Source organism: Ambystoma mexicanum, chromosome 9, assembly GCF_040938575.1.
Source record: "Ambystoma mexicanum isolate Mex_15411 chromosome 9, UKY_AmexF1_1, whole genome shotgun sequence".
Lineage (NCBI taxonomy): Eukaryota > Metazoa > Chordata > Amphibia > Caudata > Ambystomatidae > Ambystoma > Ambystoma mexicanum.
In genome coordinates, this window is record NC_090931.1 from 825,326,828 (window position 1) to 825,352,455 (window position 25,628).

The window sequence follows — 25,628 nt, forward strand, 5'->3', positions numbered from 1 at the left end:
GGATGTCAAAGCGAGCGCTCTACTCGCTGTGCCACTTGACTGGCTTAAGCTCTGCAAAGGCTGAATAGGATTTTAATATCCTATCCATCATACGTTGATATGTTGCTGGGACCCCATAAAGGCCAAAAGGTAAGACCGTAGATTGAAATAGGCCCTGTGGTAACGAGAAAGCTGTTTTTTCTCAATTGGCTGGATTCAAAGGAACCTGCCAATATCTTTTAGTTAGATCTAATGTGGATATGCATTTCAATCTTTCCAGCTTTTCTATCAGTTCATCAATGCGAGGAATCAGAAATGTATCAAACGGAGAGATGGAATTCAGTTTCCTGAAGTCAATGCAAAACCCCCAAGATTGATCAGGTTTGGTGGCCAAGACTATGGGAGAACACCGAGGACTTTTTGGGGGTTCAATTATATCTGCCCTAAGCATCTCTTCTATTTCTTGCTTGATTACCCTTTTTCGAGCTTTGGGGATCCTATAGAGCTTGAGGTTTATAGTTATTTTTCCAGCTGGGGTTCTGATAAAATAAAAATGTATTCTACTGTCCCCGGTTGTTTTGGGAACACTTCAGGAAATTGATCTAATAGACCTTGAACATCAGCCTGCTGGGAAGGTGACAAGCTTGAGGAGATTAGGGTATTGTTATGAATCTGATGGAGTCATCACTTCTCTTCCGATGGGAGCCTCTCCCCATATGGCCAGCGAACAGCAGACCCTACCTAATACTGACCCTGGGGGTGGATATATGGGTGAGGATCATATGGGAGGAGGGGGCCCTTGGAGGGTGTCATGACCTCATTGGATAAAACATGCTATCCCCCAGTTCCTTTGGAATATACCCCAGCCATTCCCCATGCAGTGGTGGCTTCTTGTCATATCTCCCCCCCCACCCTTCTAGGAAAGACACTGAGGACATTCTGTTTGACTGACAACGATGCCCCTAGCTACCTGACAGATAAACTTCAGAGAAGAACTTCTTATAGACCTACTAGAGCCGACAACACTAATTGCCTGGCTAAACCTAGATATTGCTTTTTTTTTCCTTTATTTGTATATGGTTTTAAACAAAACCTTTACAAAACACAGTTTAAAAAAGAATAAAACAATTAAAAGAAACTAAAAACAATAAATGTGAATTCTCTAAAGTAAATTACATACTTATTTCCAATTCCGAAAGGAATACAATTCAGTTACGATTCAATTACATTACTGTAAAATTTCCTTAAAAAGAAATTTGCGTTTATCATCATGAGTTGTGACATCTCTCAATAAAAAGCAACTTATGTCAAACCACACTCCTGTTGAACAAATCTTACAATTGCTAACTGCAACGAAACTTTCTTATCGAATAACATATGTTTCCTATATCCACGTTTGTTACGTCTGAAACAAAGTTTGAAAAATAAAGTAGTCTCTTTGCTAGCAAAATGGGACATTCCAATAACAGATGTCTTAGTGTTTCATTTACCTCTTGAGCATTGCAGTACCTGCACCAAATCAATGAATCTGCCGCTTTAGTTCTTGCTGAAATTATTTCCCCAGTAAGTAATACGTTAAATCTAAATCTCATGTAGATATCCTTTATTAGGAAAGATATACAAATAAGGTTCCATATTTCCCAGATATTTATAATAGGATATCATATGCGCATACAATCTATATGAAGATAGTCTATTAATGGTTGCTGCCCAATCTGCATTTTGCAGGAGTAGTTTCACTTTTTTTGGATTGATTATTAACATTGATATTTGGGAACCAACACTGCTTAATAAAGTTAACGACAGATTCATTAACTTGGTCAGACAGACAGATTTAGGGCACCCTTGTTTCAACTTGCCCGACAGATCGTAGTACAGATTATTTTGAGATTGTATTAGGAGGTTACGGAACAGCGATAGACATTTCCATTGCACTATGCTCTTAAAAGACTGTAGTCCAAGTTCATACCGGATTGCAGATATAGGGACACAATTAGGCAGGCAGACCATCATTTTCCTTAAAATAGTCGCCTCAAGTCTGGTTATATCAAGTCTGCCCATTATAAATGGTAATTCACTGCCATATAGAATCTTAGGGGTTGCCTTAAGCTTGTAAAATCTCAGACAAGGATTATAAGAAAAGCTCCCAAATTTTAGGTCCACAACCCGTAATTGTGTGGCACATACTTTGACCTTGGTTAAGAAGTGCGTAAGAATAGCTACATTATTTCCCTTTGCATTCACAAAAAAGCCCAAATAAATCATTGAACTTCTGATGGGTACCTTATGCACTCCCATGCTCCAGTTTTTCAAGAGTGGCCTACTTTTTCCTGTTATGCACAAAATTAGCGATTTTAATGGATTCACTACCAGAGCATTGGCTTTCATATATTTTCCAAATGCTGTTAGTAAATGCTGTAGTCCTATCGGGGACTTGTCGAATAGCAGGAAGTCGTCCGCATACGAGCACCAGCACATTTTCTTACCTTCCAACATTGGTTGTATAAAGGCTGCAGGACACAGCGCCTGACCTATATCGGAAGTATATAGGTTGTATAGGGTCGGGGCAAAAATGCACCCTTGACGGAGGCCATTATAGGTCTTAATCGGTGTCGAATTGGCCTTCGTTGTTTAACCTGATCTGTATTGTTGAACCTTCATGAAGGTGAATCAAAATGGCTAATAGCTCGCGGGGTAACTGTAACTGTGACAACTTCTTCCATAATATCGTTCGACTGACCATGTCAAATGCGAGAGATAGATCCATGCTTGCCAAGTATACCGGGCTTGCCCCTTTTTGCCATCCCAATTCTTGCAGTAATGAGATGATCAGTCCCCCCGCCAGTGTTCCAATTCCCTTTCTAAAACCAAATTGAGCGGGTGAATATATCCTTTCTGCTGTAGCCCAAGCTTCTATTCTTTGTAAAAGAAGACTTGCATACATTTTTGAGTCTGAATCGAGGAGGGCTATAGGCCGGTAATTGGCTGGCAAGGATCTATCTCCCTTTTATAGACAGGAATTATGTAGCTCATATTCCATGATGATGGAATGCATCTAGTACGGCTAATATCTTCGAAAAGGAGGAAGAGAGATTTTGACCAAATGTCTGGGTTCCCCTTAAGTAGAATATTTGATAGCCCATTAGGACCCGCAGCTCGAGATGAGCTGGATCTTATTATCCTCTCTCTAATCATGCAAATCGAGAAATTACCCAGCCATTTGATGGCCCTAAGGTTGTATATTGAAAAACCTGGGTCCTGTGACCCTCCATTTAGGGTCTCGTAATGGTTTTTCCATGGTAGCTCGTTAATGGGATTAAGGTTGTAGGTTCTGACAGGTTTAGAGGATTTGTTTATAAGTTGCCAAAAATGTCAGGTGGAATTATTTTTCAATGCAAACAACATTTCCTCGTTATCTTCTTGAAGTAACTTGTGTTTGTGGGATTTGGTCCAATTCTTATATACTTGTTCAATACCTTTAATCCCCCTTCTTTTAAGATTGTCACTTATGTTTAACAGATGTGCTTGTCTTAAAGTTCTGCGCAACAGAACTTTTGCCATAAACTGTAGAGTCATATTTATGCAGATGATGTTTAGTTAAATGGTTTCTCGTTTTTTTTGTGGATCTTTCAATAAGCGTTTTTATATATGGACAAAAATAGGCATGTGTAAACCTAACTTTTATTTCCTCATAAGTGGAATCTTTGTGATCTTTACAAAATAAGTTGTTACATTTCCGAACATTGCCAGGATGCCAACAAATCCTGTTATTCCCATTATTTATGGTTAAATCCTGGAGCCTCTCTAGGGGTTTAGGATTTCTTGTTAAGATGCAGAGGTTCAATTCAAGCATCTTGTGGTCGCTTTTGAGAGAAGGAGTTACTCTAAAACTTGTAATCAGAATAAAAATATCAGTGGAAACATATATGTAATCTATTGGTGATGACTTGACTCCTGATGTCCACGTTGAGTACGGGACATCCGAGTTCAAGATTACATGTACAGATTTCAGGCCCCAAGTTTTAAATAATGTTGACCAACCTAAACGGTCACCTCTTTTGTTTGTAGAATTTTTCAGATGAATATTGGATGTTCCCCTTGTTCCCCCACTAGGTTCAGAAGTGCTATATTCGTAGTGGCTGCTACTTCATGTGTCTCCATTAGTAGATTAGTGTTCAAGTCCCCCATAATTATAATTTCAAGACCCGGATAGATACAGAGAAATTTCTCCATTATTTCTTCCATTTTGGAGGTTGTATTGTACAGATTTATTCCAGGTGACCAATATATATTCCAAATTAGTAAATGGTTAACATTTTCGAGCTTTAGGATTGCACGCAAACCCACAGGAAGGATTGTGAAAGTTTCAGCTATACTAATACCCGAATCCAGCTGTATTGCCAATAATAGTCCCCCCTTGGGGCGACCTAATCTCCCTTGAGTTGCTAGAAGATGGTGACATTCAAAGCCATCAATCTGGGTGGGAGAGGTCATCCAAGTTTCTTCAATGCATAGAATGTTTTTTGGTCTCAAGTGTTTGCATAATTCCACACAGGACGACAAGTGAGAATTCCCTCTTGAATTCCAAGAAAGGATTGAGACATGGTTGCTTACATCTGATTCTACTGTTTTAGATTTTGTAGTCGGACAATAGAGTCTCTCAGGCTCGAGGCTAGCCATCTCCAGCTTGAGTCCTGTTCTTGGAGTATCTCTGACTCTTGTTTTGTTTGCTCCTTTTCACCCATGCCTCCTGATCTTAATACTTGGGTGAATTTAGGAGTTTCATGTTGCAATGTTCCTTCTCCGAAATTTAGAATATCAAATCCCCTCTTGTTGAATTCATCCAGTTCTAAAAGGATGTTACGATAGACCAATTTCGAGTAAAATATGATTCTTACATGGTCATAACAATCAGGATGGATGAAACCCATCCTTTTAATGTCGGCAGAGGTCAGATTAGCTAATTTGGGAATGTCATTGAGAAGCTGCAGAGTTCTATTTCTATTCATAGAGGGCTGAAAGCCACAGTCAAAAAGAGGGAAAATTAGTATACTCGGAAAGTCTAAGAAGCATGGAGTTCTCCAAGGTATATGTTTCAGTTCCGTGTCCATATAATGTTTAGGTACCCTTCCTTCCGTTGCCTCCCTTTGCCTTCTAGGTGACCTGGCTGGGATGGAGGGCGGAGGATCTGTATGTGTGGGAAGTGAATCCATCAGAATGGGTAGGGTAGAATCCACCGCTTTAGAGGCGGGGAATCTTTCCCTAATCTCTTGCTGGTTTTTAGCTTGTACTGGATTGTCAATTCCAGCGAAGGATGTAGGGGGATGTGTTTCCTGCGGGGTTTTAACCTTCAATACTTCTTCAATTGCCGCACTTATTAGCAATTTTACCTCCATTTCGGTCAAGGAAGGATTTTTGGCGCGATTATTTATTGATTTCTTCAGCTCGCCAGGGCTCGCCGGCTCTTTCTCTTTATTTAGGTTCACTGCTCCAGTTTCTTTGCTCATAATTTGTCTGTGCGAAGCCAGTGTACCCGAATTGGTTAGAGGCTCCCTTATCTGAGATTTACCCACTTCGGGGGAGAAGTTCATGACCAGGGGCGCGTTAGAATGTCTCGCCTTCAATGCCGCTTCTACAGCTGCATTAATTAAGGATTTAACCTCCGTTCCACTCAAGGAGGATATCCCGGAGGGGCTGTTTACAAGGTCAATCTGCTTTGGCAGACCCTCTGTGCAGTTTTCTTGGTTGGAAGGGACATTTGTTATGGCATCACTTGGATTTTGAATTTGAGCCACCTGTGTGGTTATCTTTATTTGAAACTCATTTGCCAACGGGTTCAAGGGGGTAGTAATATGGTCTTGCTTTAGTATTTTCGGTTTTGTGAAGAGTTCATAGGTCTCTTTTGATACTTTTGTAGTCTTAGTTTTGGTTCTTTTGGCTACCGCCATCTTAATAGGGCCCAGTTTTAATGTGGGAGTCTGAATCTTGTGTGACATTTCATCAGTCAAAAAATGTGTTGCATGTTTGTACTCTCCCTCCTGTTGTTTATTAGGAATTTCCTCTGTCAACTATTTCAGCCTCTTGATCATCAACCTCTGACTGTTCTTTTTTCCAAGACTTTTAGCAATTTTGCTTCTTTTATTGAAGAAGGACGAATGTCCCTTCTTCCTATTATTTTTGTTGTTCTGGTAGTTTTTATTTTTGTTTTTGTTGACTTGCTTTTTCTGCCCGCTCCCCTCTTCTTTATCTGCTAGATTTTTATTCATGAGTATAGATGGTACATCAATAGCTTTCAGAGCTTCAGAGTTCATTAGGGGTGCGGGTTCATTTTTGAGGCAGATTTATCAGACTCAACCCTGCCGGGAAGTAAACCGGTGGCCATCAATTTGGTTATGACTTTTGTGGGAAGAAGTTCTAATGCTTCAATAAGATTGGTAGTCTGAGAAATCTGTCTTCCCGTCAATATACGGATTTCCATAAATCCAGTAGAATTAACTTTTAATTCTTGGAATATGTCCCAAAGTAGCGCACCCGTCTCTGATGTATGGCCTAGGTGTAGATCATTAAAAGGATTTGAAGATTCATGTATGTGCTGAGTTAGATCTCTCAGATCAGCATCAGCCGAGAAAAAATCCGGAGGGGTATCTAGGAATGAGGATTCCGGGACTGTCGCAACCTCCTCCCTAATCTCTACCTCTGATGGGGGGGAGGATCTGTTGTTACCTCTTCTTGGGCCTGTGTAGGGCCTTTTGTAAGCAAGATGGACAAGTGGATAATTGCTTTGGCGTCCAATAGCATTGAATCGCTCGGCTCCGGAGGGGATATCGGTAATGGCTGTAGCCCCTGATGTTTTGGTTGTAGCCCCGGATAGAATCTCAGGAGCTACAGCCAAAAGACTAGCTAGCCCCCAGTCCCAACGGTTCCGACATCAGCTTAGCCCCGGGTCTTTTCCAGACCTAGCAACTCCCCTGGTGGGGCTGATAGGATATCGTCGTATAGCCTAGTTCCATGTACAGTAGAGCTCCTAGTGGAGGGGCCAGAGGCCGCACCTCTAGAGTAAACATACTCAATACTATTTCTACGTCTAGACATTGATGTGAGTGTAAAAAATTCAAAATATGAATGTATTCAGTTTTTGTATATCTAATCGGGGGAACTTTATTTGAAGTATGCCAGAATATCCGTCTCCCAAACTCAGGCATATGCAGATGTGGGATGCCGATCCGGCATTAATTTTTGACCAAATACGGAGGGATAGCTAGAAATATTACTGCCCCCCGATCTGTCCGAAGACTCACAATCTGAAAATTTTACACACCTAAGTATACGATGGAAAGAAAAAGAAAGGGAGGAAGAAAAAAAGAAAAGACAATATTGCATCCAATGCGTATGTGTGCTGAACCAACGCAAAACACTTAATCAGTAAGGCCTTTCTGCTGATTTAATTGCCAGTACACATCAAAATTCAAATTAGTTCCTTCCTTGATGCAGCCCACCTCGCAGGCTTGTAGGTTGCCCCAGCTCCTCTGAGCCGTGCAACCGTCACCCACCCGATCAGCCAAACAACTTCCCTTGTCGTCCGCTTCAGGACACCTCGTCCCTCCACCCCATTAGTGGATAAGCGTTGATGGTTAAAGCGTGATCAGGATCCCTGATTCGGCACGTTTAAAGCCAATGAATAATAACGGAGTAGCCTGGTATCCAAAATTTCCCACAAAATTAGTAACCTCAGATGTATCTTTCCGGCAGCGGCACGCCCCGCGCACCGTGAACAGTAAACAGTGCTTGCTGTGCTTACGGTGCACGCGTGGGTGCGCTGGTGCCTGTGTCTTTATGCTCCTCCTAGCAGAGCGAGCACGCCAGGGGGGGGGGGAGTCCCCGCGCTCAAATTGCCCTTAAACAAATTAAAGAAAAGGTGTATCAGAAAACTGCTATTCCAATAGGGATGGCACAACACAACGTGTGCAACAAGCACAACTCAAGAGACTGTACAACGTGCACGACAGTCACCTTTTTTGTTTCTATGGGCCAGGCAGAGTGGTGTAGCTGTAATAGACGTCCTCTCCTCGAGTTCAGCACGGCTCAGCAATACGAGCTTGCAGTCCAGGATATCCAGGCAATAGGTGCTTGCAGTCCAGGATATGGCAGCCCCCGATAAGAACACTGCCACAGTAAACAGTGCTTGCTGTGCTTACCTAGATATAGGCTCACCACTATTGGTGGTAATAATTTCCCTGTAAAGGCAGCAAAAACCTGGAATTCACTTCCTCAAGACTTGCGAACTGACCAACCATACCTACTCTTTAGGAAAAATGTCATAAAACACATTATCGTGTCTGACCCATAATCTCCCAACGCTTCTGTCCATGCAAATTTAATTACTTTTCCCTCTCATCCCCTTTCTGTCCAAACAAATTAGCCCCTGCCACCACCTGTAACCCAAGTGGAATCTTGCTCACCTACAAATCTAAGTATCCTAAGGAGTACTACCTCCCATAATCTGCATATTTGACCATTGCATATTGCTGTAATCTTAGTTAGCACACTCCTACAGTTCCACAGAGTGCAATTTTATGCAACTTGTATACTTGTACATGATATATTACTGTAGTTCTATAGATGTTATATTTTTACTTAATGTTGTGCCTGTAAATACTGAAGCCTTTGCATTATTTTTGTACATACCTGTTTACTGCATAACTATGTAAGCCTTGCATTGCCTTTCTGTCGCGCCCTATTACCTCCTGGTCTGGTGCGCGTAATAAGTGAATAAACAAACAGACTGTACCTTCAGCAAATGCGGATGGCCCTTTTAACATCGTTAGAAACACTCTGCCAAACACTCAGTCCAATTTGTCAAAACCAAGCTACCAGTATCTTTAACTTCAAGGTACTGGGACGAAAAAGACGCACCAAGTAATGAGGATTACTGAGGGCCCAAAGCACACACTGCGCTCTAGTGTTTGAGAAAATCAATCCGAAGCTGGGAGATTTAAACCGGCGTAACAGCTGAGAAGGGGTCAACCTTGCTGGCTGGAGGACGCAACATCTCTCTATGCAGAGCAGGAGACTGGAGGACAGCAATGGTGCCTGTCGGGCAAAGAGGCTTTCCAGGAAGGAGAAGGAAGGCACACTGCAGGCGAACACATGCAGCAAAGACGCCAGAAGCAGACAGAGTGTGTCTGGCCATACGTTGGTGCTGCTATGCAGACTCCACTGAACCGAAGCCCGAAGAATCGTGAAACCTTAAGGCGGGAGCTTCGTGAAGCAGTGCAGAGGAAGCGAGATAAGGCAGAGAACCGCTCAAACTCCACAGGGATATGGCAGGAGAACCGACATACGCCATCCAAAGCCAGTGAGTCCGGCCAACAGATACAGCCTCTGGAGCATGTTGGAAAGCATGGCAAAGTAAAACTAACATAATTAAGGCAAATGAAAATGAATAAACAAAGGAAATACTCCTAAGAAGGCATAATGAACTATGCAATAAATGCTATGGAGTTTGTGAATTGTGGAGAATCCTGCGGATACCCTACTAAAAACCTGCCTAAAGTCTCCTCCCATGTGGCCAGGAGAGGGCAGACGCTTTCTCATGCCAATCCTAGGGGTGGTGTACTGCGCCACTATCACCTGGGTGGAGACAAGGCCCAGGTTGGTGGGGAGATTTCACAGGATGAGACACTGTATTTCTCCTTGAAGAGGAATATTCTTACCACAGACTTAGAGGAGGAATAGGCTTATTGCCATTTTTATATATCTTGGCCTCCTACTAAGGATGGAAAGGTAAATTCTAAAGAAGTAATTCAATATAGTGTTGAACCCAAAGAACCCTTTACACCCCTAAATCCCCATGTCCTCCACAATGTCAAAAGTATACCAAAAGGAAGGGGGAATATGTGACTTTTCCTGTCCCATCTGCCTCTAAAAAGGTTTAACCCTATAACACCTCTTTCAATAACATCAAGGGAGGAAAAATCATATTTTAAAGAAGTAAGAAAACTAAATTTCTCTGAGGTGGACTACATGTCCCAGAATCCCTTAGGGACTGTGACGAAGAAAAGAGGGCTGAAGAGGCATGTAGGAACCAAGGTCCGACAGGCAGGCCTAATAGCTTTTGGCAAGATCAGCCAATTAGTCTTAAGGGCTTTTACCTGAAGACAATTAACCCACCTGAGGGGCATAAAAGGCTGCAGTAGGAAAGATCAGTAGAAAGAAGCTGAAGCAGGAGCTGGAAGGTCGGCAGAAGAAGCAGAGCACAAGGCTGACAGTTCACTAGGAAGTTTGACCACAGACGGGACGCCAGCGCTGAGGAACAGCAGATTTCACCTGAAGGCTCTGAGTTGGTCCTGTGCTCACAAACCCTGTTTGGCTGTGGCATCTGACTGAAAAGAGGGAACACACATCTTTAAAATAGCAGTTCATTATTCAAACAAAATCAGGTGCAGGTAATTTCATTTCTACAGAGAAACGGACTCCTTGTAAGATTGAAACCAAGTACTCTAACCTTGACAGTTCCAGAATCGAGCAAAAGCAGCATCTAACGGAATCCTAACCGATGCATAATAGCTAAGGGGAATGCAGGAACTGTCTACAAATCCAGAATCTCACAGGATTCGATCTATTTAAACCAAAAAATCTTTGAGGTAATCATGAATTGTAACTTATGTGGAATGAAGAAGTTCACCTTAACAACCACATAATATTATGACCAAATCAAATTGTGAGGACTATTCCCAAATCACAACTGTACAGATTAACCTACCCTCCTGATAAACCACTGATGGTAAGTGATTAAACACGTGTTGAGGGCAGCTATGAATGTTTAAATAAGCTGAGTAACAGATGCTACTAAACTGTGACTATAACAGAGACTGCTAAATAAATGTTGTGTTTGGAGCGCCTGTCGACAGTGTTTGTATCTGTTATTAGTACAATTATGAGCTCTTTGCAGCCCTTAGAACAACAAATCACGAATGTAGGCAGCACCAATAAATCAAAGAAGCATTAATATAAATTCTCAATTCCATTTACTCGCCGCAGTTTGTCACCTAAAGGCTGCCTTTCCCTTGCTACTCTAACCCTGAACCCCGGCTGTTGGCCAGCAAACTCAATTCTTGATTGAGTTCACTTAAAATCAACCCAAAAATACAGAATCGACTATGCTGATGGGATTACTCATAGTCCTTTTCCCCAACGGCACTGCGTTGGTACCAGTAGGCACAGAATACTGTGGCCTAGTTTTGAGGGGTTGGTCATTGTTGTGTTGGCAAGTGGGTCGGATTTCTTTCATAGTATTTTCTGGAAGGTGGCATCTCATGTTGATGCCCTATAGTCCATTGGCCACACTCTGCTCCCTAAATTCAGTCGGTAAAAAGTCAAAGGCACTCACCCTTTGATAGTGCAATTTGGTACAGTTTAGAATAGCCTCATCCATTGCAGATGGACAACTATGTGCACCACATAACTAGTGGATACATTTATTTGTGAGAGCTTCCCTCGATTCCAGGTGGTTACGGGCCAATTTGGAGAACTTTTTCAGAAATACTATCCCCCCTATGACCTTCTTGTGTCTTGCTGTTTTTCATGCCATGCCCAGGTTGTGCCCTGCAGGTCCCGGCGCAAACACCATAGGGCGTGGGGTTGGGTGCTGCATGACCAGCGCTGCTGGCTGGCTTGCCAACAATTGGATTAGCACTAAATGAACAGTCTGCTCGGGTGGAAATCGGCCGGGGCAGTCACCCTGCATGACTAATCTAAGGATGGGGCGGGGGAACTGTTGACTCTCCCGTGGCTCTCACCGTTCCATGGACTTCGAGGGAAGCTAGAAGTAGCCACTTCAAGTCTGCCGAATCCGACAAGACAAGGCTACATTTGCACCCACCGGCCACGGGCACCCCCGTGGCAAATGGCTCAGGGGTGTGCGCAGCATGTGAACCGGGGTGGGGGAAATGAACAGGGGACTGCTACCCACCTGAGGGCCACTTTCTACGCATGTAACCAAACCCTTCCTGTTTAAATCTGGGCCTGTGCGGAAGGGGCGTAGACCTTTTAGCATCACACAATTTGTCTTCAACCCTTTTATTGTCCACATTTTCCATAAGTACAGTAAGATTGTTAGGGGCTGTGGATAATGCCAGCCTTGGGAGTTCTCATTGAAATCCCTGCTTGGCTGTAGTCTCATCATCTTTGTTGTATCTCTTCAGGCTTTTCCTGGCCAATGATTCCCCCACCTGTGGCCAGTCTGGCGGCATGCTGTTCACAAAGTTCTGGCCTATGCCGGTACTCATAGGTACTAGTATGTCTTCACCCACGCCAGATCTAAATGAGAGGGTGTCAGAAGTATCATAGCTGGTCCCTGGGCACTTATTGGGTTACTTATTGGGAATCAAAGACTCCTAATGTAGAGTGGTTGAAATGGTGCCATTATCACCCCCTGTGCAATAGTTGGATGCACCTAGTGCAATAGGTGGACCACTGGGCAGGCCCTCAGACATTTGTAAGCCAGCCGTGTCATTTACTATAACGGTGTCTGTAACCCGGAGCACAGGGCTACAGATGACAGTTCTGCTACTGCTGGTGATGCATGGGTTACCCTTAATCTCTTTTTATCTTTCTCCTTGGCACCCGAAAAGTTATGATTAGCACCAAGAAACTGGTTTATTGCTTTGATCAAAATATATGCCTCTCCCATGAGTGTTGTGGAGCTGTGTGAGCCGTTCTTGTCCGTTCCAGTTGAGGAAAGGCAAGCTGGGATTTTTCGCCTTACAGTTAATATTTTCTATTTTGGTGTTACATGGCAAGACAAGATGGTAGGATGGGTGATATATGTGATGGGAGAATTCTCTTTGATAACCATGGCAGCAAGGGCAGTGGTGCCAATCACGGGCCACTTGTGGATCCCCCCTGCCCAACTTAGCCTCTTGTGTGGTCAGGCACTGCGTAAATGGTTTCAATCTGCCTTCCTTCCTTAGCTGGCACAGTGAATCCATAGACTTTTAGTCCTCAGCCTCTTGATGCTGAACACCCTGCAGGTACCAAACACGTACGCCTTACCCGCTGGCTTCACCCTACGGGTTACATCCAGGGTCTTTGAAGAAGATGGGGTGTGGCTTCAGCCCAGCACAGTACGACAAGTCCCCAGGGACAATAGAGGAGATGGCAGCGGCAAACACCTGCACCCTTTCCCATGGGCTTATATTATACAAACCGCCAAGCAGGTCATGAGAAGGACATATATCATGATTGACAAAAGACTGTGCAAGCATATTAAGAGCGAGCGAAAACCTGGCAGGAGAGTACACCAGGTATCCTGACAAGACAAAGAACAGTGGACAAAGTTATTTGTGCCAGTTGTATTGGTGGGCAAGACAACACTAAAGAACTGATATCCTTGAATCTAAATCAGAGTGCAGAAAAATTCAGAGGAAGAGACCCTCCCTCTGGAACAAGGAACTCTGAAATTGTGGAACTTTCGTTTTGAAGTTACTTTGATGAATCCTGAGGAGTCATCACTAAACCCCAACGTAAAGCATCCTCCCATGTGGCCAGGGGAAGGCAGTCGCTACCTGATACTAACCCTGGGGGGTTAGGATCACATGGGAGGAGAAGGCTATCAACGGGAAGTGGTGACTCCACAGGTAGGGACACACTATTCATCTTCTGAAGATGAAGACGAAATATTTCCCTGATATTTAATGGCATACAATCAATGTTTCAATCCTTCTAATATCAATGTTCAAGGAACCTGTTATAAAGAGCCAGTTAAACAGAGCCAAGCTTGTACCTCCGATGCTCAGGAGTTAAAGATGAAAACCTTGAGTTGTTGTGATTCTGTCCTAAAGAGAACCTCTCACTCTAACGTGAAATTGCAGACTTTTACCCAAGCTCCCCTTACTCTAGTAAATTTCAGTCAATAGAACAATGTGATTTAATTGAAAATAAAAGGAAAATAAAATGAAACAACTTAAAATCACCCATTCTCCTATGTACTTCAATTCCCATAATGCCAGAAGTACTAGGACAAAGAAGAGGAACTCAGAGGCAAGGGGGACTTAGAAGTGTGAATATTCAACGGTGTTGTCTAGTCATTTCCAATAAGATCACCTGAGCAGGATATTCAAAGCCCAGGATAAGACCCAGCTGTATTGTTGTTTTTGTTGCGAGGAAGATGAAGCAGAGGAAGAAGCAGTTCATGGCCATGTGGGAGTCGTAGCAGAGGGAGCTCAAGCCATCAGAGGGACAGGAGTAGCCACATAGAGAAGCCGTCAGCAGACGTCACCCTGACGGTGAAAGCTAGAAGAATTGCAGAGTACACGCAACGGAAGACGGCATACTAAGAAGAAGCCCAGCTGTGAAGGAGACGTGCTACCAAAGCAGCGTGAAGCAGACTGGATCAGCCATGAAAGATCGGCTGAACTGCCATTGCTCCCAGAGACCATTGCGCAACTTACCTGTGGCTCACTGAAGCGGGAGAGAAGGCAGACTAACTTCAGAAACACCACCGCGAGGCCTGCCAGCCAGAGGGAGCCGCCGCGAACATCCGGTGAGTTGGCAGAAAGTGAATACTGACACTGGGGCGCTGCGGGCAAGAAAGATGTCCCACGCTAATTATTTTGAATACCGAACAATTACCAAATCTAAGCAGAATGTATTTAATGAATACCATTTAATTAAAGAAAACAAAGCTAAGTGGCAAAGTAGAAAAACTTTGGCAAACTCCAAGAGGGGAAAATATTATCTACAGCCAAGACAAACCCGATCAAGACCACCATGGACGTCCTGGGCACTGGAGTAGCAGGGGCCTCTTCAGCCCCTGCAGTGCCAGGAGCCCCAATCCAGTCCTCGCCCATCAGGGTGAAGGCTGGACGGAGGCTTGCAGCGTGATAAGTAAGCACTCAGTAGGGGTTGGAGCTGACCGACCGTGACATGTGGCCTATGTCACATGCCACGTTCAGCAAAAAGCTCTTCTCCTCTGACTTCCTTGCAGCTCATATACAGGAACCAGGAAGCTCTCCCAGCTTACTGGTTCCTGTTTCTGAGTAGCACAGAGGAAACAAGGGTGGCCTGGAGTGACAGACGGAAGCTGGAAAAACAGATAAGGCTTTTAAGAAAATAATAATTTGATGTGTATTTTGCATGTGTGAAGTGTGTATCAGATGTATGTGTTTTGGGTCAGTGAGCGGAGACTGAATGAGCAGAAATGTGATAGTGTGTGTATTTGAATTTTCTGTGTGGGTGTGTGCCTTTGTGGAGAATGCAGTGAGGGTGGATGTAAGAGAATGTGTGTGTGTGTGTGTGTGCCTGTGCGTGTGCCTGTGCGTGTGTGTGTGTGCGTGTGCGTGTGTGCGTGTGCGTGTGCGTTTGCGTGTGTGTGTGTGTGTGTGTGTGTGTGTGCGCCTGTGCCTGTCGAATGTGAGGGGAGATGTATGGGTGGGTGAAAGGGGATGTGTGTGTGTGTGTGTGTGTATAAGGCCCTGGGAGACTGGTGATCACTAGATGTAATGCAAAAAAGGTAGCAGGTGCCCCTCTCTCGAAAGAACACGGCATGATAACCTGTTCCGCAGCCATCGCTTTTAGCTCACTGTACTTTTCACAAAGGAGGAAACACTATTTGCATATCCATCTTTGTCCCGCCCACAAGAGCAGTCCAGCACTGAAGTGCCAGGCAAACCTCCTTTGAACAAGAGTACCAACAGCAAACCCATATACGTTTTTCAGCCTTGTTGGGCCTTATCAGTGAGGTGCAGCTGTCCCTCTCTGAGCACAGTGAGCAAGGGGTCCACGTACGTTCCTTACAAAAATGCAAAAGAGGCAGCAGGCGCCCCTTTCTTGAAAGAACACGGCATGATAACCTGTTCTGTGGTCGAAACCAACAGGAGTATTTTCTTACATAGGAGCACTGGCATATATTGGCAGAGCCAGCTTTGTGCCTAGTGCCAGTAATGATACTACAAAAAACATCTCAAAGCGTTCATGAGTATGTTCTATATGGGAATACTAGCATATGTTGGTGGAGCCAGCATGGAAATGTATGAGCCCAGCCAGAATGAAAGTGTTTTTTATAGTGGCATATATCGTACGGACCGGCATGACAAAGCATTGGGAAATGTGCTTGTGCACTTTTGGTGACTTGCATCTAATGTATTTTTTTCATGAGTTACCCTACAAACCTGATTGCAAACTGTCTGGCCTTTTACCCATATTTTCACAGAAAGTGTGCTGTGTAATGCATTATTCAAAAAATGTTCTCGTAGTAGGGGGAAGAATTCCCCCAGAACCTCCCAACCCCATTTTGGTTAGTTCTGGCCCCCTTGTTATGCTCTGTCAATCGCATAATTGTGGCAAATATTTATGCCCTCCAATAAAACAATTCACCAACCACCACTGGCAGCTGGTATATTTGGGGACCAAGCACCGCCCCCTTCTTTCTATAATAGGGGAAACATTTAAGCTTTGATTAAAAAAACATATCTACTTCTTTCACTTGGAGTAGTGCATGCCGATGCAGCGTACTAATCTTCATGGACATTGCAGACACGTGGTTGTCCGGGCCAGCTCGGGGTGCGGCGTTCCCTTTGCTTTATACAGGAGCTGTTATGATATGTTTGATATCATCGACATACAAATGGCCAATGCTTTGAACCTCCCATTAGTCATCACGGAATGCCCGGAGCGGATGGTACTTCTCTTGCCTCTGGCCCTATCCGACAACAGACTGCTCCAATGGAAGTGGTCATCCAGGATACACACAAAGAAACACTCACATTTGATCTCATAACTACTCTTCAGTTTGATGTCATTCTTGGTATTCGCTGGTTGAAAAGGCATATCCCGCTGATCAATTGGGGCGCCGGCCATGTCCATTTCAAATCCGAGATATGCCAGCACTTTTGTCTTGTTGAGAGCGAGGACTCGGTTGTTACGCCAGCTAGGGCATTGGGTGCAGTGGCACATCTGACCTTAACGGTGGGTGATGAAAGTCAGTCATCCGCTTCACACGTGGTCGGTGCCGTACTCGCTAACATACCCCTCTCTATCACGATTTTCAGACAGTCTTTGATAAGGGCACTGCAGAGGGATTACCACGCACAGATCATACGACTGTTCCATAGATCTGGTCCCAGATGCTCCGATCCCCAAGAGACGCATCTACTCTTTCACCTTCTGAGGATCAGGCTCTGAAAGAGTACGTACAAGAGGCGCTACGTCTGGGCCACATTCGGCCTTCCACCTCACCTGCCGCATGCCCTATTTTTTTTTGTCCCGAAGAAAGAGGGGGATCTACGCCCTTGTGTGGACTACAGACGCTTGAACACCATTACAGTTAAGAATAGATACCCGATACCACTCATTTCCCCACTCTTGGACCAGTTAACACATGCCTCCATACATACCAAATTAGACCTCCGGGGAGCCTATAATCTAATTCGTATCCGTAAAGGGGACGAGTGGAAGATTTTTGCACCCGACAGGGTTTGTATGAATAATTGGTAATGCCCTTCGGGTTGTGCAACGCCCTCGCTACTTTCCAGCGGTTTATGGATGATGTATTCGGGGACATCCTGGACACCTATGTAGTAGTCTACTTGGACGATACCCTGATCTTTTCCTCCTCTATGGAGGAACACGTCGTTCATGTTAGAAAAGTATTGTCCCGTCTGCGCAAGAACGCGCTTTTTGCTAAACCGGAGAAATGCCAATTCCACACAATTCCACACAAAAGAGGTCGAATTTTTAGGCTTCCACAAATCACCGGGGGGGTCACCATGGATCAGTCCAAGGTGCGTGCTGTCTTAGAGTGTCCGGTCCCGACATGTCTGAAGTCCTTGCAGTCCTTCCTTGGATTCGCCAACTTTTATCAGCGTTTTATCCCTGGGTTTTCCTCTGTAGTGGCCTCACTAACCGCACTAACCAGTCCACATGTCCCGTTTGTCTGGACCCCCGAACACCAAGTCGCTTTCGAATCATTGAAGGCTGCCTTTACCTCAGCTCCAGTCCTTCAACACCCCCCGGACCCAGAGTTGCCCTTTGTGGTTGAAGCGGACGCCTCATCCTTTGCATTGGGAGCAGTGCTTTCGCAACCCTGCCCGGCCTCTGGCCGACTACACCCGGTGGCATACCACTCACGCAAGTTCACCTCTACTGAGTCCCATTATACGGTTACGGAGAAGGAACTCCTGGCGATCAAAGACGCATATCAGGTATGGAGGCACCATCTGCTGGGAGCTAGGCATCAAGTCATTGTCTACACTGATCACCGAAATTTGCAGGACCTTGCATCCCTCAAATGCGTTAACAGTCGGCAGGTGCGCTGGCATCTATTCTTTGCGGCCTACGACTTCTTGGTTAAACACCAACCTGGTACATCTCATTGCAAAGCAGATGCTTTATCCCGTTCTCCTAGGGGGGTGTCACTTCCGGTCTTTGCGGAGACGGTACTTGATCACGGTCTGCATATGCACGCCTTCGCAACCCCTATTGAGAGCCATACGCCTCTGGGTTTCCCAACACCCCCAGCAGTTATCAGAATGGGATCCCGTTTACCAAGATAGCCTACCATTTGTTCACAAAAAACTGTTTTTACCCACGAGTGACATCCGAAACCTAGCCAGAGTGGTCTCATGACGCTGTCATCCATGGTCACCCTGGGCAACAGCGTACTCTGGATCTACTCAAACGCTGGTGCTGGTGGCCATCGATGCGGCGTGATGTGGAGAGCTATGTCAATACGTGTTTGATATGCGCCCAATGCAAACCACGTAGGGGTCGCACTTTGGGACTCCTTCAGCCCTTGCCTATACCTCCGAGGCCCTGGCATACCCTCACAATGGATTTTGTGACCGATCTTCCCCGAACACAAGGCTATGCCACGGTGTAGGTTGTGGTGGATGCATACACGAAAAAGGCCCGCTTTTACCCTGCTCTTGTATTCCCTCTGCACCAACGTTGGCAAGCCTTTTTTTTAGGTCCATTTTTTGTTTATTTGGGCTTCCTATGGTCCTAATATCCGATAGGGGCTTGCAATTCACGTTCCGCTTTTGGCGAGTTCTCCCCAAGCTGCTGGGTTCTCCTCTGCTTACCATCCGGAAACTGATGGCCAGACAGAGAGGGTGAACCAAGACATGGAGCAGTACTTACGCTGTCTGTCGCTGCTACATCGGAAGACATGGGTTAGTTTGTTGCATCTTGCTGAATTTGCACATAACAACGCACTGCATTCCACCACTGGCTTCTCCCCGTTTTACTCTCTCTATGGCCAACACCCACGAACACTACCCATCCCTGATTTTGCATCATCATGTACCGCTGCTGCTACTTCCTGTTTTCGTGACTTAGCCACTGTCCATGCCCAGACTCTTGCTCATCTACAAGAAGCCCGGGCTTCCATGAAAGCATCAGTCGATAAGAGGTGGGTCGCGGCGCCCAATTATCGTGTGGTTATCCTCACGTCACCTGCACATACCAGGGTTTTCGCAAACTCCTCCCTAGGTTGTTGGTCCTTTTCGGGTGTCGGGGGCCTGAATCCGGTTGCTTACCGCCTTTGCCTTCTTTCAAATTGGCGTATCCACCCGGTGTTTCACACCTCTCTGCTCAAACTGTGCCCTGGTCCTACCCGCCTGGTCTCCACCCCTGCTCCTGTGGCTGTGGTCGACCCTGATGAGTATGAGTTTGGGGGCATATTGGGCTCTTGTTTTTTCAGGGGTAAACTGCAGTACCTGGTGGATTGGCTGGGTTACGGTCCTGAGGATCGCTCCTGGCTTCCTGCCCGGGATGTCCATGCTCCTCGTCTGGCAGCCCAGTTCGATAGGGATTCACCTGCTAGCCCACGGGGTCATGGGCCTTTCGGGGGGGGGGGGACTCTATTATGCCGTCCATTGGTCATGCCCCACAGACGGACACCCTTAGTTCCCCTCTTCCTTCACCCTCTGGTCCCGGTCCGCATTCACCCTCTACCCACATATCCCCAATCTCTCATGCAGTACGGCAGCAGCGGCAGGTTGTCAGGCTATGGACGCACTAACCTGTTACACTTGTTACATCAGTGGCGATTACCCTGGCTTCTCGCAGCTGGCCGGTGGAGCCACCGATTCCTCCCGCTGCATCATGCAAGCGTGCAGGATCGCGCGTCATGTGACGCTATCACCTGATTCTCCTCTGCCCATTCAAAAGCTGCGAGGGAACGCTCATTCAGTGCTTCACAGCTGTTTCATTCAAGCACTGTTTGGCGTTTTTCTGGTGTTACGATCACGGTACTGAACTATGGACTGTTTTCCTGGACTTTCTTTGTTAAACACTTGGTCATCGTATTGCTCCGCTATCGGGACCTTTCGGACTGTTTTTTGGATTCCCTTGGCTTCAACGTACACGGCTGGTCTCGACCTCGGAACTCTTCACAGATTGATTACAGACCCTCGACTCTGCTACTTCCAAACATCTCATCCCCGCCCACGCAGGTATTGCGGTGCAACTCCATCTGAAATGCCATCCAGTGCGACATCTTACCTGCCGCTGCCAGTCACACCCTGCTCCTGCACGGAACACCTTCCATCCTATCTGTGCTACTTAGGACTCAGGCTCCTCCACCTTGGTAAAACCCTTTGTATTGAGTTCCATTCTGCTCTCATTGGTTCGCTTGTCATTGTACTTACCCATTGCTTGCCTTACAGCGGTCGGGGGTCTCCGGTGTTCCTGGCATTTCCGGCATTCAAATACCTGTGGCCTCAAGGATCGCTCAGGGAGTAATATCTCCCTGTGTGGTACTTGGGGACAGAGGCCCCATAATCTTCACGACCATCAAGTCATAACAGGAGAATGTGGGTACCAAATTCTGTGCTATGCCAATGATTGGGCTCTGCTCACCTTGAACACATTCAAGTGTGATGTGAATGGTTCAGAGGCGCCGCAAACTCGACCAGTACCCTGCTCTGGTGCAACACTGTTTAAGAAAATAAGATTGGACACAGAGTCTCAGAAGTGAGAGAGCCATGGATTGACCCACCCCTCCTCATTCAAACTCCTTCTTGCACAGGGCTTTGTGGAAGCTTCATTCACGGGCCATTTCTGGGGAAGTCATTGAATAACGCACCTCACACTGTGGAGGCATCAAGAAGTAGACCAGACAACTGAGGAAGGTTTGGGCTACAAACATTGTATCAAAATCTGTGAGAAACCTGAAGGCGTTCTCACTTCTTTCTCCCAAATATCCTCTGCTCAGGTGGCCAGGGAAAGGCCATTGCTTTTGGATCTCGACCCTGGGGTTGGATATGCGAGGGCGGGTCATCTGGGTGGAGAAGAGTTGGGGAATGGAAGGAGGATGTCTTTAGGTGACACGGTATCCCCTGTTTCCATTTCACAATGAACTTTCAGTCCCTGAAGCCTTGATAGGGTACTACCAAACCCCTCCCTTTCTTCTTTGCAAAATATCCCTTGGGGCAATCATCAGTATAGAGGGACAGGGAAGAGAACAATAATGAGAACACCTCCTTACATGGGGAGGCTTGACCCATGTTCACCTCCTCTGGTTAAATCAATAAATTATCAAAACACATCCTCCTCTCCCCCATCCTTTATAGGTTATTACCAGTCTTCCCCATTGTCACACACACAAACTGTCCCACACTAATATCCCTTTAAAACAGGGACGAGGAAAAGGCAACTGGGAGTAATGCACACTTCCATCTGTGCACACCACTTTGGTACTGGGACGGGGAAGAGGACTGTGGAACACCACTATAATGGTCAGGCATGTCCCATGGACAAAAGTAATTATGTTCAGGCAAAAGACTTGCACCTGCAGCCAATTGAGAGGCTACAGGTGCACATAAGTGTGAGAGAACTACCTGGGAAGAGAGAACCGCCTGGGCAGGAGGACGCAGCAATCTGACATGGAACAGGTTGGAGAGGGGCCAGTGAAAAGGAAGCCTAGCGCTGCATGAGAGCGGGAAAGACCTTGAGGTTGGAACGGGCCACAAGAGGGTTGAGCGCACTGCAGATCCCTGAGCCACGTGTCCCCAGCTAGAGCTGGGGGACACAGAAGTCTCCAATATGCTGCAGACAGCAGCAAGAAGGTTCAGAAGTGGCGAGCGCTACTCGCCGGAGCTCCCGACAAGAGAAAGGGGAGCGAGCCGGAGAGGAAAGCGAAAGCACCGGAGGAGCGACAATACACCAGTGAGTGACAGAGAGAGAACATTCATGCCGGGGCGCTCCAGAGGCATGGTGTGAGCAAAGTCAAGATGCCGATCGAGTGAACACTAGTAATGAATGGGTCTGGAGACCGAATGGAAAATACTGAATACCAAACAAGCTGCAAAGTACTTAATGAGTTATTGTATACTGAACTAGGGAAAAGATATGCAAAATACATCACGGGTGAAAAGAAAGTGATGTGCTTTTGTGAAAGAATTGAAAACAAGTCAAAAGCATTTATGGACAATGTGAAAGGACAAGCCAAGTGCTCGTGAAGCAAATGAAAAGCAAATGATAAGCACTATTGGATAGTGTGAAAGCAAGGTGGTGACAAGGAAAAACATCACAAAGTAAGTTGTGTGAATGTCACGTGTTGGCAGTCAAGAGACTGTAAAGTGAAACAGAAGTATATATGGGCTATTGACACAGAGGCAGGGAGAATGCCTCTTTTGGCAAGGAAGTCCAATAGGAATCAATGAACATTACAAAGTGCCAAGAGATCTTTTTGTGGAACTGTTTTGGACTTGGGGAAGGAGAAGCTGAAAAGCAAACCAGGAGCTGGAAGAAGCTCAGAACTTTATTTTGAACAATGTTTCTTTGGTTGCTGTCATCACTACACACTGTACATCTTTAGTTGTGAGGGCAAGTATAGGTTTTGGACACAGACAGACTTTTGAGTTGAACTTGACACAGACTATCCTTAGTTTCTTTAGGTAGGGAAATCCCACCTTAGCATAGGGCAAGTTAGTTAGGTTCTCCACCCTGAACTGTGAGAATTAAACTATTTATTTTAGAAAAGTGAATCTGTTCTTTGTGTCTTTCTTCATGATGCCTCTAAAATTCACAATAAGGTTGGGAAAAGGCCTAACACACCCTATGCTAAGGGGAGGGAGGTCCCTACCTAACTGAAACTGATGGTAGTCTGTGTCAGGAAGTCCAAAGTAAATGTCTGTCTGTGTCCGAAACATATACTTGCCCTCACATCTACTTGTTCAAAATGTGTAGGGATGTCAGTGTCAAATGAAAAGTGTTCCAACAAAAGTTCAGAGCTTCTTTCAGCTCTTGGCAGAAAAGGGGTTCTCCCTTCCCCAGGTGTCAAGACAGTTCCCTTCCCCACGATTCAAGTCTCTCACTGTTTTCAAAAAAGCACAAGTCCTCTAGATATTTCCCAGCTTTCAGGCTTCTGTGTCTTTCACCAATATCACAAAGTTCGGTTTGTTAGGTTCACAATGTGCAAGCTTTACTTGACATTCAATCAGAAACGTATAGACGATTTGATTGGCTTTTCTTCAGTTGGGTGTACTCGGTCTAGGTGCAGTTGTCGGACCACACAGTCCACCCATTACAGGTCACGCAACCGACACACCCTATTGGCTTCTCTTCCATAGTTATGCTGCCACTGCTTCACAGTGGTATTGGACTTATATTCTTGCAGCTTTTTCAATATGTGTTTTGCCACCATTCACTTGTTGAATAATCACATCTTCTCATAGCTTTGACACTGCTTCAGCTTTCAATTTACACAGTTCCTCTTTTCCTTATGCTTGCTTTCCTCAGCTTCTACAATTCACATTTCCTTTCACTCTTTATGACACTTGACAATGCTTGTTTTCTTTAGTTTACATAATGCACAAGTGGCATTCAATCATTGTTACTTTATTTTTGGTTCAGTATGCCAAACTTCAAATCAGTCATATTAAATAAAGCAACTGCAAATTCCCGGTTCATCCTCCTGCTGGAAATATGCACCCGGTTTACAGGCTTGTTCACACTTTCAAAGTTTACTTCTTTTCTGGCCCTTCCTTGGCTTTGTCAATTTCACTACTGTTTGGTGTTCACAAACCGTTACATTAATTGCTTTCAGCCTTCACGTTATCGTAGTAATCAATCTGTAATTTAAGTTGGACCGGTATACCCATTGCCTACACTGTCCTTCGCTCGCGAGTGCGCTGACCTGCATTTACCACGCGGTTCGCACCACAGCATCCCGGAGTCATTCAACCTGTTTTGCCTCACCGGGTACGCCGTCTCTGGGTGCTGTCCTCCGCTTCAGTCATCTCTCTGTGGCTGTTGCTTCTCCTGGCTCATCACGCCCATGAAAGGATGAATTTTCTGTCCTGATTAGACCTAATCCAACTACTCCGGCTTTTTACATACTGCCGAAAATACATAAAAATGCAGTTAGCCCTCCTGGTTATCCGATTGTGTCAGCGATTGGCTCATTGTTAGAGCCTTTATCCATCTATGCAGACTCCTTAAGACCTTTTGTTACAAATATGCAGTCATATATCCAAGACACAACAGCCATGATTCACACTATCTCACATTTATATCCCGCACCCGACGACATCCTTGTCACCCTCGATGTTGAATCGCTATATACCAACATTCCTCAAGAACACTGTATAGAAGTGCTACATCAATATCTTGAGAGAAGGGCATATCGGTCAGTTCCCTCTAATTTCATCTCCGCGTGCATTAGTTTGGCACTCAATAAAAACCTTTTTCTATGCAATAACACCTTTTACCAACAACGACATGGCACATCCATGGGAGCTACATTTGCACCGGACTTAGCCAATCTCTATTTGGACCACTATGAAGTGAATGTTAACTGTGGGGATACGAATCCTTTCCACAACCATATCACGACGTGGCATCGTTATATTGGCGATGTATTTATGCTATGGAATGGCAGTCAAGAAGATCTAGAAAGGTTCCTCATATGGCTCAATAGACAAACACCAACTATCAAATTTACAATGACTTTCCACAATGAAAGCATTGCATTTCTTGATTTAAAGATCTTTAAAAAGAGCGGCCAGAGGTTAGGTACTACATTGTACCAAAAAAACCCACGGACAAGAACACACTACTGTTATACAGTAGATTCCATCCACAAAATCTCCTTGAAAATCCGTGAAATTTCTCAGAATCTGACGCAATTGTAGTGAGATTGAGGACTTTATAACTAACAGCCAGGAATTAAGCAATACATTACAGCACAGACAATATCCCTGTAAAATAATTAAGAGATCCATAAAATGAGCACGAAATACGAACCGTGAAGTCATCCTGAAAAAACAAATAAGACTTCAAGAAGAGAATTACATGCATTTCATGCTTCTCCCCTGACCTGAGAAGGATTATACTAAAGAATTGGAAAACTGTTCAAACGGAGGACTTCAGACCCAACTGCCCGAGATTTGCATTCAAGAGGATGACAAATCTGTGGGACAAATTGGTTCACACCTATCTGATGAATAAAACTGTGCCACCGATAGTCGGTTTTGTGGGATTTGCCCCCAGTCTGTGGACACTTCAAATGTGGCCAATGTTCTGTATACCATTTCACTAATAACATGAAACAGATCGACCTAAATGGTCGTCTGTGGAAATATAGGTCTTTTTCAAACTGTCTCACCAAATGGGTAATATACGGGATAAGATGCCCCTGTGGGCTC